The following is a 14,534-nucleotide window of genomic DNA, read 5'->3' on the forward strand; positions in this document are numbered from 1 at the left end:
GGAGACGGAATTCTATTTTTGAGGAGAAACCTCTGGTCTGTACTCTTGCACAGTTTCCAGCACGCTTAACTTCAATCAATCTGATGCTTTTTTTGTAAACATCATTTTGGCGGTCAACTATCTGAAATGACGTCTGTGCCAATAAGTTTTCAATTGACCTAGCGCATATGCTTTTCTGTAAATATCAAATACAATGCAGACAAATGTGTTTTTCTCAAAATCTCTGATGATGTAGCCTCCGACGACCGCGACTTGCGTGTTTTTCCTGAACATTTACGAGTTTTGAAGGAGGCTTAACCACACAAATATGACACGCTGAAATGGACGCTCTGCACTTGACCCGCTTTGAAGGCTTCTCTTTGCTCCGCTTTCATCCTTGACCCCGCCCACTTCACTTTGCATTACTCTACTCCTCCTCACCCGGTAACAAAGACGTGCTGAGTCAGCAGCGCGAGTGGGAGAGAGAGAGAGAAGCTGGATGGCGGCAGGTTTTTCATTTCTCTTTTTGTGGTTGCGGCTTTTTGGAAATGTTGAGATGCTGTCGCTTTCTTTTTAAGTGGAGGCAGATGAGGTGGTGTAAGGAGCCTCCCTCCTGTGGACCTCCCACTCTCATCTCCAACCACAAGCTGAACCCCACTGCTCTCCATTAACACCACTGATAACTTCATGCTGTCACTGGAGACTTTTTAGTAGAGATGTCCGATAAATGCTTTAAAATGTAATATCGGAAATTATCGGTATCGTTTTCAAAAAGTAAAATTAATGACTTTTTAAGACGCCGCTGTGTACACGGACGTAGGGAGAAGTACAGAGCGCCAATAAACCTTAAAGGCACTGCCTTTGCGTGCCGGCCCAATCACATAATATCTACGGCTTTTCACACACACAAGTGAATGCAAGGCATATTTGGTCAACAGCCATACAGGTCACACTGAGGGTGACCGTGTAAACAACTTTAACACTGTTACAAATATGCGCCACACTGTGAACCCACACCAAACAAGAATGACAAACACATTTCGGGAGAACATCCGCACCGTAACACAACAGAACAAATACCCGGAACCCCTTGCAGCACTAACTCTTCCGGGACGCTACAATATACCCCCTTCCCTAATCCGCCCACCGCAACCTCCTCATGCTCTCTCAGGGAGAGCATGTCCCAAATTCCAAGCTGCTGTTTTGAGGCATGTTAAAAAAAATAATGCACTTTGTGACTTCAATAATAAATATGGCAGTGCCATGTTGGCATTTTTTTTTCCATAACTTGAGTTGATTTATTTTGGAAAACCTTGTTACATTGTTTAATGCATCCAGCGGGGCATCACAACAAAATTAGGCATAATAATTAGAGATGTCGGATATTACCAGCCGATAAATGCTTTAAAATGTAATATCGGAAATTATCGGTATCGTTTTTTTTATTATCGTATCGTTTTTTTTTTTTTTGTTTTTTTTTTTTTTATTAAATCAACATAAAAAACACAAGATACACTTACAATTAGTGCACCAACCCAAAAAACCTCCCTCCCCCATTCACACTCATTCACACAAAAGGGTTGTTTCTTTCTGTTATTAATATTCTGGTTCCTACATTATACATCAATATATATCCATACAGTCTGCAAGGGATACAGTCCGTAAGCACACATGATTGTGCGTGCTGCTGGTCCACTTTAACAGTTAATTTTACTCATTTTCATTCATTACTAGTTTCTATGTAACTGTTTTTATATTGTTTTACTTTCTTTTTTATTCAAGAAAATGTTTTTAATTTATTTGTCTTATTGTATTATTTTTTTTTAAAAAGGACCTTATCTTCACCATACCTGGTTGTCCAAATTAGGCATAATAATGTGTTAATTCCACGACTGTATATATCGGTATCTGTCGATATTGGTATCGGTAATTAAGAGTTGGACAATATCCGGGTATCGGCAAAAAAGCCATTATCAGACATCCCTAATAATAATGTGTTAATTCCACGACTATATATATCGATATCGGTTGATATCGGAATCTGTAATTAAGAGTTGGACAATATCGGATATCGGCAAAAAAAAGCCATTATCGGACATCTCTAGTTTTTAGCTTATAAACCCGATTTTTAGTCCATAAAGCATTTTATTATGTGTTTGCAGCCATGCTGTGGACACACCAGCGTTTCCAGTCATTTCTATTTTTTACCGTATAAGCATATACAGACAGAGACAGGAGCAGACCCAACAAAGCAACCAAGAGAGCCGACTCCGTCCTAGGCTGCCCACTAGCTCTCGGCCGACGACCAGTCCGCACGGATGAGCAAAAACCCGTCCAAGGAGACCGAAGCGTCTCAGCCAAGGCTCAGATAAGCTTGTTCATCCCGACCTTCGGCGCCAGCTACGCGGCCCCGGTCCCTCCACGCGGACTCCGGTGCTGGTCTCTGGTGCTGGTCTCTGGTGCAAGCAGGGCCATGACAACCAAAGAGAAAGATCAAGAATACAAAAGGAGACACCAGAGCTCCTGCAACCAGCAGCCACTACAGCGTCGCTATCATGGGGGGAAAAAAAATCAACACCGAGGTGATAATAACTGAAGTGAATTGAAATTATATTTATATAGCGCTTTTCTCTAGTGACTCAAAGCGCTTTTACATAGTGAAACCCAATATCTAAGTTACATTTAAACCAGTGTGGGTGGCACTGGGAGCAGGTGGGTAAAGTGTCTTGCCCAAGGACACAACGGCAGTGACTAGGATGGCGGAAGCGGGGATCGAACCTGGAACCCTCAAGTTGCCGGCACGGCCACTCTACCAACTGAGCTATACCGCCCCTACTGTGGTGTTCAGTTGTTATATCTTGTTTGCGTACAGGCCTGAGTCTCGTTTCTTCAGTTTGTCCTAGGTTTGTTGCTGCGGTCAGGAAGTAGTCTTTGCCATTAGGTTCAATGTGCCCGCCTGGTCCTGCAAAGTGTTAACACTGTAAGTATTGTTTATTACTGCAACGCACTTCTTGTCGGGATCCCCAGCAAGAACATCCAGAAGCTGCAGTACATACAGAATAGTGCTGCTAGGATCCTGATGAGAGTGTGGAAATACGACCATATCACACCAACTCTCGAATCCCTTCACTGGCTTCCTGTTCCACTCAGGATTGAATTCAAAGTCTCCCTACTAACCCACCAGTGCCACCATGGAAATCCCCCCCTCTACCTCAAAGAACTACTCACCCCCAAATCCTCCACACGACACCTCCGCTCCGGACAGGCTAACCTCCGAGGACAAACAATGGGAGACCGGGCTTTCTGCTCCATCTGTGGAACGCTCTCCCTGACCACCATAGGGCACCACAGACTGTGGATGCTTTTTAAAATGCTTAAAAGCCCTTCTTTTCTTTTTTTAAAAAAAAAGCCTTTTTTTAGATATATGCATACTAGTTCTAGCTATTTTACGAAGCCCCTAAAGGCACATTGGGAATTTATTTATTTATTATTTTTTTTTTATTAATTTTTTTTTTTTTTTAGACCTGTATCTCGTGCACACGAGAAACGTTCTCATGTGCACAAGATACATGTCTAAAAAAAAAATTATAATTTTTTTTTTTTTTTTTAGACATGTATCTCGTGCGCACGAGATACATGTCTAAAAAAATATATATATATATAATTTTTTTGTATCTCACAAGAAAAACTTTTTATAAAGTTATTAAAAAAATTAAAAAAAATATATATATATTTTTTTTTAGACCTGTATCTCGTGCACACGAGAAACTTTCTCGTGCGCACAAGATACATGTCTAAAAAAAAATTATAATTTTTTATTTTTTTTTTAGACATGTATCTCGTGCACACGAGATACATGTCTAAAAAAATATATATATATATAATTTTTTTGTATCTCACAAGAAAAACTTTTTATAAAGTTATTTAAAAAATTAAAAAATATATATATATTTTTTTTTTTGACATGTATCTCGTGCGCACCAGAAAGTTTGTCATGCGCACGAGAAACTTTTTATAAAGTTATAAAAAATATATATATATATTTTTTTTTAGACATGTATCTCGTGCGCACGAGATACATGTCTAAAAAAAATTAAACAATTATTAGATTTTTAAAAAATGTTTTAATAACTTTATAACAAGTTTTTCTTGAGATACATGTCTAAAAAAAAAAAAAAAATTCTAAAAATTTTTTTTTTTTTAATTCCCCCATGTCCCTTTAGGGCCTCCATACTATTTGGCTGTACTAGTTTTTATTTGTATTTATTTCTTTATCTTTTTTTGTATTTATTTATTTATTTTATTTTATTTTATTTTATTTTATTTATTTATTTGTTTTTTAATACACTAGCACTTTGGGATTTGTTACTCAATATAAAGTGCTTTTTACAAATAACATCTATTATTATTATTACACACCAGCTGTTTGATTGTAACGTGCATCTTAGTTGTAGTTTTCATTACCAAAAATGTTGAAATCGCCATGTAAAATCGCTAATGCTAATCAGTAACATGTGCTGTATGTGGCTCATCTGGGATTGCCAACCTGTCCCTTTTGAAAATAACCTGTCCCGTATTTTTATTAGCGTGGAATAGTCTGGAAAATAGAAACACATTCCATGGAATGACAACATCGAACCTAATCAAGCTTTGATTATCAGCTTTGTTAGGCTGTCATTCTGCTTTAGCCTGGCGGCAGCTAGCTACCATCATCCGCTTAGTTGTTGGCAATCGAATTCTAAATGTGACTTTTTACCGCAGTGACATCTTTTCTTGAAAAACAGGAGCAATTGAGGAAATTTGAAGATTGTTTCTGTCCCGAAGTGGAGGCTGCACGTGGCTATCATGGCTATAAGGTACTTGCTAACTATCATGGCTATAAGGTACGTGCTAACTATCATGGCTATAAGGTACGTGCTAACTATCATGGCTATAAGGTACGTGCTAACTATCATGGCTATAAGGTACGTGCTAACTATCATGGCTATAAGGTACGTGCTAACTATCATAGCTATAAGGTACGTGCTAACTATCATGGCTATAAGGTACGTGCTAACTATCATGGGTGTAAGGTACGTGCTAACTATCATGGATGTAAGGTACGTGCTAACTATCATGGCTATAAGGTACGTGCTAACTATCATGGCTATAAGGTACGTGCTAACTATCATGGCTATAAGGTACGTGCTAACTATCATGGCTGTAAGGTACGTGCTAACTATCATGGCTATAAGGTACGTGCTAACTATCATGGCTGTAAGGTACATGCTAAATTACTCATATTGCTACCTCACAGGTTGCATTCATGTTAGAAATAAAAAAATGTTTGTAATGTAAACGGCCACTAAAGAAATCTGTTTTGATAAAACATTTTAATTAAATATCTGACCCTGCAGTGTGAACGTAGCCCTAAATAGTGAGACTGCACTTTATAATAGTGACACTACACTTTATGATAGTGAAACTACACTTTATGATAATGGCACTACACTTTACTTTAGTTTAGCCAGTGACACTACACTTTATGACAGTGACACAACACTTTATGATGTTGACACCACACTTTATAATAGTAACACTGCACCTAATGATAGTGACACCACACTTTATGACGTTGACACCACACTTTATAATAGTGACACTACACTTTATGACGTTGACACCACACTTTATAATAGTAACACTGCACCTAATGATAGTGACACCACACTTTATGACGTTGACACCACACTTTATAATAGTGACACTACACTTTATAATAGTGAAACTACACTTTATTATAATGGCACTACACTTTACTTTAGTTTAGCCAGTGACACTACACTTTATGACAGTGAGACAACACTTTATGATGTTGACACCACACTTTATAATAGTAACACTGCACCTAATGATAGTGACACCACACTTTATGACGTTGACACCACACTTTATAATAGTGACACTACACTTTATGACAGTGACACAACACTTTATTATAGTAACACTGCACCTAATGATAGTGACACCCCACTTTATGACGTTGACACCACACTTTATAATAGTGACACTACACTTTATGACAGTGAAACAACACTTTATGACATTGGCACCTCACTTTATAATAGTGACACTACACTTAATGATAGTGACACCACACTTTAGGACATTGACACCACAATTTATGACGTTGACACTACACTTAATGATAGTGACACCACACTTTATGATAGTGACACCCCACTGTGATAGTGACAGTACACTTTATGACAGTGACACAACACTTTATGATAGTCACACTGCACCTAATGATAGTGACACCACAATTTATGATAGTGACACCACACTTGATAATAGTGACACTACACTTTATGATATTGACACAGCACTTTATGATAGTCACACTACACTTAATAATAGTGACACTAGACTTAATAATAGTGACACTAGACTTCATGACATGACACCACACTTTATGATATTGACACCCCACTTTATGATAATGACACTACACTTAATGATAGTGACACTACACTTTATGATAGCCACATTAAACTTTATGATACTGACACTACACTCTATGATAGTGACACTACACTTTATGATAGCCACATTAAACTTCATGATACTGACACTACACTCTATGATAGTGACACTACACTTTATGATAGCCACATTAAACTTCATGATAGTCACATTACACTCTATGATAGCAACACTACGCTTAATGATAGTAACACCACACTTCGACAGTGACATCACACTTTATAATAGTGACACTACACTTTATGATAGCCACATTAAACTTCGTGACAGCGACACTACACTCTATGATAGCAACACTACACTTAATGATAGTAACACCACACTTTATGACGGTGGCACCACACTTTGATAGTGACACTACACTTTATGATAGCCGCATTCAACTTCATGATAGTCACATTACACTTAATGATAGTAACACCACACTTTATGACGGTGGCACCACACTTTATGATAGTGACACTACACTTTATGATAGCCACATCAAACTTCATGATAGTGACACTACACTTTATGACATCCACATTAAACTTCATGATAATGACACTACACTTTATGAAAGTGGCGCTACACTTTATGATAGTGGCACTACACTTCATGATAGCCACATTAAACTTCATGATAGTGACACTAAACTATGATAGTGACACTACACTTTATGATAGCCACATTAAACTTCATGATAGTGACACTACACTCTATGAAAGTGACACTACACTTTATGATAGCCACATTAAACTTCATGATAGTGACACTACACTCTATGAAAGTGACGCTACACTTTATGATAGTGACACTACACTTCATGATAGCCACATTAAACTTCATGATAGTGACACTAAACTCTGATAGTGACACTACACTTTATGATAGCCACATTAAACTTCATGATAGTGACACTACACTCTATGATAGTGACACTACACTTTATGATAGCCACATTAAACTTCATGATAGTGACACTACACTCTATGAAAGTGACGCTACACTTTATGATAGTGGCACTACACTCTATGATAGTGACACTACACTTTATGATAGCCACATTTAAATTTCATGATAGTGACACTACACTCTATGATAGTGACACTACACTTTATGATAGCCACATTAAACTTCATGATAGTGACACTACACTCTATGAAAGTGACACTACACTTTATGATAGCCACATTAAACTTCATGATAGTGACACTACACTCTATGAAAGTGACGCTACACTTTATGATAGTGACACTACACTTCATGATAGCCACATTAAACTTCATGATAGTGACACTAAACTCTGATAGTGACACTACACTTTATGATAGCCACGTTAAACTTCATGATAGTGACACTACACTCTATGATAGTGACACTACACTTTATGATAGCCACATTAAACTTCATGATAGTGACACTACACTCTATGAAAGTGACGCTACACTTCATGATAGTGGCACTACACTCTATGATAGTGACACTACACTTTATGATAGCCACATTTAAACTTCATGATAGTGACACTACACTTTATGATAGCCACATTAAACTTCAGGATAGTGACACTACACTCTATGATATTGACACTACCCTTTATGAAAGTGACACTACACTTTATGATAGTGGCACTACACTCTATGATAGTGACACTACACTTTATGATAGCCACATTTAAACTTCATGGTAGTGACACTACACTCTATGATAGTGACACTACACTCTATGATAGTGACACTACACTTTATGAAAGTGACGCTACACTTTATGATAGTGGCACTACGTGGGTACGAGTGTTTTTATAAGTGTTCAATTCATGTGTTCATCATGCTTGTTTTTATTGATAAATGGTTATGAACACAATATAACATACAGACCATGACCACACTTGCTTTGTAAAAATAAATTAAAAATAAAATAAAATAATGTTGAAATGTCACTCATGAAATAAAACACAAATAGCTCTTTTTGACAAAAGTATCTCACCTAACTCCTTCTGGAAGAACATTAAGTGACATCACTGTCAAAGTTGTGATGATGCAACACATCTCAGGTGTACAACAAAATAGTTTCTTTCTACCTGTGGTCAGCTGACCGTGTTCAGGTATATTTGTCACCACAAGAGGGCGCTCACATGTGCAGGAGTTGATGAAGTGTAGTTATCAAGGGGGAAAGTATCTTTCAATTATTTTTTAATGCGTTTTTTTCGTTTTTATTTTTTTTGTAAGTGTTTGACATCACACCTCCGCGGCCTCCTTCACATCTTCCATCTCAACCTCCCCTCATACTGTTGCGCAACCCTGCTTTATTTGGCGGGCATACTTTTATTTTCAAGGACATGCTTTACGGGCTACATGATAGCTTTATGTATGGAGGCCGAGAATACAAACACAAATCTCGTAAATCTTCCAAATAATTAGGCCCCCTCGCATTCCATTCAATCTACTTTTTGTTCTAGGGGGCCCTCTAGTGGACATAAGCCAGAAGTGCACTTTCAATCCAAGCCGGATGCTCCTGAACCAACCTTTTTTTTTTTCAAGTTAAATGACTTTTCGTTCCATTTTGTCTTTATAATGCGATAGTGCTATTTTTTAAAGGAATTTCAAGGGCATACTTCCGAGTGGGCGTGGCTTGTGTATCCTAACTCTTTTAATAGGGCGAGCTCTGCCTAGCAACAGCAGATATTACCACATTAAAGTACAATTGCATTTCCTATGTGAATTATTTGTATTTTGATTCATATTTTTAGATGGTAAAGCAGATACTTATTATTGTATGTATTTTTATATTTGTTTGTTTAGCTGAATGACAATTGAGTGATGTTTTATTCATGTTTTATGCATTGACGCTAACACAATCACAACATGAAAATTTGGTGTTGCATTCAAGTGTCTCAGGATTGAGTGCTAGTTAGATGATGAAACATGTTAATGTTTTTGCACAGGGAATTAATTCTGACTATGGAGGAACATAAAAATAAGCAGAATATCGATCTACTTTAGACTTATTGGGTTCTGTATCGTTATTTTGTCACTTTGTTAACCACTGCCTCGTTCTTGTCTGCGTGCACACCACCGTTTGCAAAACCTGCTGCAGTGCCACCATGTGGTCGGACAGAGACACTACAAATGTGTCCTTCAATAGATTACACTTATGTTTATTTTTTATTTTTTTACTTGTCAGTGCTTTGCATTTTATTTGTCTTTTGTTTGTAATACTTTGTACATTATTGTATTTTATTATAGTTATTTATTATAATATGATATTGTACAAAACCAGTGAAGTTGGCACGTTGTGTAAATGGTAAATAAAAACAGAATACAATGATTTGCAAATCCTTTTCAAATTTTATTCAATTGAATGGACTGCAAAGACAATATATTTAATGTTCCAACTGAGAAACTTTATTTTTTCTTGCAAATAATCATTAACTTAGAATTTAATGGCAGCAACACGTTGCAAAAAAGTTGTCACAAGGGCATTTTTACCACTGTGTTACATGGCCTTTCCTTTTAACAACACTCAGTAATGGTTTGGGAACAGAGGAGACACATTTTTTAAGCTTCTCAGGTGGAATTCTTTCCCATTCTTGCTTGATGTACAGCTTAAGTTGTTCAACAGTCAGTTGTGGTAGTTTAGGCTTAATAATGCGCCACACATTTTCAATGGGAGACAGGTCTGGACTACAGGCAGGCCAGTCTAGTACCCGCATTCTTTTACTACGAAGCCACGCTGTTGTAACAGATTTGGCATCGTCTTGCTGAAATAAGCAGGGGCGTCCATGATAACGTTGCTTGGATGGCAACATATGTTGCTCCAAAACCTGTATGTACCTTTCAGCATTAATGGCGCCTTCACAGATGTGTAAGTTACCCATGTCTTGGGCACTAATACACCCCCATACCATCACAGATGCTGGCTTGTCAACTTTGCGCCTATAACAATCCGGATGGTTCTTTTCCTCTTCGGTCCGGAGGCATACGACGTCCACAGTTTCCAAAAACAATTTGAAATGTGGACTCGTCAGACCACAGAACACTTTTCCACTTTGTATCAGTCCATCTTAGATGAGCTCGGGCCCAGCGAAGCCGTCAGCGTTTCTGGGTGTTGTTGATAAATGGCTTTCGCTTTGCATAGTAGAGTTTTAGCTTGTACTTACAGATGTAGCGACCAACTGTATTTACTGACAGTGGTTTTTTTAAGTTTCTGAGCTTGTGTGGTGATATCCTTTACACACTGATGTCACTTTTTGATGCAGTCCCGCCTGAAGGATTGAAGGTCACGGGCTTAGCTGCTTACGTGCAGTGATTTCTCCAGATTCTCTGAACATTTTGATGATATTACGGACCGTATATGGTGAAATCCCTAAATTCCTTGCAATAGCTGGTTGAGAAATGTTGTTCTTAAACTGTTGGACAATTTGCTCACGCATTTGTTGACAAAGTGGTGACCCTCGCCCCATCCTTGTTTGTGAATGACTGAGCATTTCATGGAAGCTGCTTTTATACCCAATCATGGCACCCACCTGTTCCCAATTAGCCTGTCCACCTGTGGGATGTTCCTAATAAGTGTTTGATGACTTTCTCAGTCGTTTTTGCCCCTTGTGCCAGCTTTTTTGAGACATGTTGCAGGCATCAAGTTCCAAATGAGCTAATATTTGCAAAAAAATAACAACGTTTTCCAGTTCGAACGTTAAATATCTTGTCTTTGCAGTCTATTCAATTGAATATAAGTTGAAAAGGATTTGCAAATCATTGTATTTTGTTTTTATTTAACATTTACACAACGTGCCAATTTCACTGGTTTTGGGTTTTGTATATTATATTTAAGGGTGTCCCGATACAACTGTTTGACTTTCAATACGATACCAATTTTGAGCTGATATCAAATATATTATATTATTATTATTTATGTGAAACATTTTTTATTATTTTTTGATCAAACTTTAAATTCATTTGATGCATGTTTTGTATTAAAACTAATTCAAAATATATTTTTATGTGTGTGTGTGTGTGTGTGTGTGTGTGTGTGTGTGTGTGTGTGTGTGTGTGTGTGTGTGTGTGTGTGTGTGTGTGTGTGTGTGTGTGTGTGTGTGTGTGTGTGTGTGTGTGTGCACATTTAACTATAATTGAACATATTTCGAAACCAGTAAATTTCCTTACAAGACCAGCTGTGCGTCATGGCGGACAGTGTTTAGGGTCATTTGTCATTATCTTTCTTATCAGTGACATAGCAGGAAGGGGCTTGGAATATTTCATACGAAGCTCCCTGTCATTCATTCATTGACCTTGACAACCTAATTTTGTCATGTGAAACTTTAATAAAGGTTTGATCAAGAGAACAATGGTAGGCATGAAAAACACCAAACCTATTCATTATTAACCCTTTTGCACTGGAATTATGCTGTCTTTAAGTTGAAGTGGAGTGGAAATTGTTGTTTTTTTCGTGACACCTAATAGATAGATAGTACTTTATTGATTCCTTTGATCACAATCAATCATTTAAGTAAACACATGACAAAGTTGATTGAGTGATGCAGACACGTTTGTTACTGGATACTTTCTAATACGCCTCTGCCTAAGGGGCTTTGTATGTATAAGTAATATGACACTATTTGATATTTGTTTATATTGACAAATGTTCTGTTTGGTGCAATATTGTTCAATTAAGGACACTTATTGCGTATGTCGAGCTTGTGTGCTTAGCTGTTGTGTAGCTGCACGCTCCCTAGTTGTCATTATCCGTCGCCCGGATCGTGTTTTATTTTAGTTTGACCCCCTTAGTTCTGTTTTCAGCACCCATGGGTGTGTATTTTAGTTGCCATGGGTGCTGATTATTTTCCCCTGCTACTGATCGGTGTTCGGGACGCTCACCTGCTCCCGGGCACTAATCAGAGAGCTATTTATTCCTGTTTTATATTATTTGCACTATGCAACAAGTGACGTGGGTATACTCTTTGATTCCTGATTCAATGCCAAGTCTTCCTGTTAGCCATTTCCTTCCGTGCTATCGGCTTGCATTTTCCTGGATTTTTGGCTTTTGACCGATTTATGGTCATTAAATCATTGTCTTACCTGCACTTTGCCCCCCGAGTTCCATCTGCATCCTGGGAAAACGATGCCCGCGATACCATGCGACCCCGAGGTGACACCAGTAGCCTGTAGCCTACCATGTTTATATTTGGTAAATCACTGTTTATTGGAGGACATTTAGACGTTAACTGGCCGTCCATTTTATCACAAGTACAGTCGTGCTCATAAGTTGACATACCCTGGGAGAATTTATGATTTCTTGGCCATTCTTCAGAGAATATGAATGATAACACAAAAACCTTTCTTCCGCTCATGCTTAATGGTTGTGTGAAGCTATTTATTGGCAAACAACTGTGTTTACTCTTTTTAAATCAAAATGACAAAAGAAAGTACCCAAATGACCCTGATCAAAAATGTACATACCCCAGTGACTTTGATCTGATAAAAATGCACAAAAGTTGACACAAACAGGTTTGAGTGGCTAGTCAAGGTTCCAATCCTCACCTGTGACCTGTTTGTTTGTAATTAATGTGTGTGTATAAAAAGGTCAGTGAGTTTCCGGGCTTCTGACAGACCATTGCATCTTTCATCTAGTGCTGCACACATGTTTCTGGGTTCTGAGTCATGGGGAAGGCAAAAGAATTGTAAAAGGATCTGCGAGAAAAGGTCATTGAACTGCATAAAACAGGAAAGGGGTATAAAAAGATAGCCAATGAATTGAGAATGCCAATCAGCAGTGTTCAAACGCTGATTAAGAAGTGGAAAATGAGGGATTTAGGTAGACCAGCAAAGATTTCAGCCACAACTGCCAGATGCAAAGAAAAATCCACAAATAACTTCAGCTGAAATACAGGACTCTCTGAAAAAATTGTGGTGTGGCTGTTTCAAGACGCACAGTAAGGAGGCACTTGAAGAAAAATGGGCTGCATGGTCGAGTCGACGGGAGAAAGCCATTTTTGCGCAAATGTCACAAAGTGTCCCGCTTACATTACGCCGAACAGCACAGAGACAAGCCTCAAAACTTCTGGAACAAAGTAATGAGACCTTTTTGGCCACTCGACCATGCAGCCCATTTTTCTTCAAGTGGAAGAAAGGTTGTTGTGTTATCATTCATATTCTCTGAAGAATGGCCAAGAAATCATAAATTCTCCTAGGGTATGTCAACTTATGAGCACAACTGTACGCTGCAGGACTGCTTCTATCGGGGTTTTTTTTTAATGATATTGGACTGATATTAAATATCAATATCGGCTTATTACACCACTAATTATGATCATTTTTGTATTTTATATATATATTTTTTCCATTCTTAGCTTTTTGTTTCAAGCGCCTATACAAGAATGTGTACTAATAGGATTAATGCATTAGTAAATAATATTATTTTGTATTATTGTTTACTTTGTGGTGATAATATCTTTTTGTTTTAAGCGCCTATATGAGAATGTGTACTAATAGGATTAATGCATTAGTAAATAATATTATTTTGTATTATTGTTTACTTTGTGGTGATAATATCTTTTGTATTATTGTTCACATTGTAGTGATAATATCTTTTTGTTTTAAGCGCCTATACGAGAATGTGTACTAATAGGATTAATGCATTAGTAAATAATATTATTTTGTATTATTGTTTACTTTGTAGTGATAATATCTTTTTGTTTTAAGCGCCAATATGAGAATGTGTACTAATAGGATTAATGCATTAGTAAATAATATTATTTTGTATTATTGCTTACTTTGTGGTGATATCTTTTGTATTATTGTTTACTTTGTATTGATAATATATTTTTGTTTTAAGCGCCTATATGAGAATGTGTACTAATAGGATTAATGCATTAGTAAATAATATTTTGTATTGTTGTTTACTTTGTAGTGATAATATATTTTTGTTTTAAGCGCCTATATGAGAATGTGTACTAATAGGATTAATGCATTAGTAAATAATATTATTTTGTATTATTGTTTACTTTGTAGTGATAATATCTTTTTGTTTTAAGCGCCTATATGAGAATGTGT

The 14,534-nt window shown here is 37.2% G+C and overlaps 1 long non-coding RNA gene across 1 annotated transcript in view; it reads left to right on the forward strand.

The window, feature by feature from the left end:
• Positions 1 to 4,711: 4,711 nt before the first annotated feature.
• The window catches only part of LOC133651447 (uncharacterized), a 17,192-nt gene continuing 7,369 nt past the window's right edge, over positions 4,712 to 14,534 (forward strand). Inside the window, exon 1 of the long non-coding RNA XR_009826412.1 lies at positions 4,712 to 4,835. This is a non-coding gene — a long non-coding RNA (uncharacterized LOC133651447). The remainder of the gene's footprint in view (positions 4,836 to 14,534) is intronic.

The sequence above is a fragment of the Entelurus aequoreus genome, linkage group LG06 (assembly GCF_033978785.1).
Source record: "Entelurus aequoreus isolate RoL-2023_Sb linkage group LG06, RoL_Eaeq_v1.1, whole genome shotgun sequence".
NCBI lineage: Eukaryota > Metazoa > Chordata > Actinopteri > Syngnathiformes > Syngnathidae > Entelurus > Entelurus aequoreus.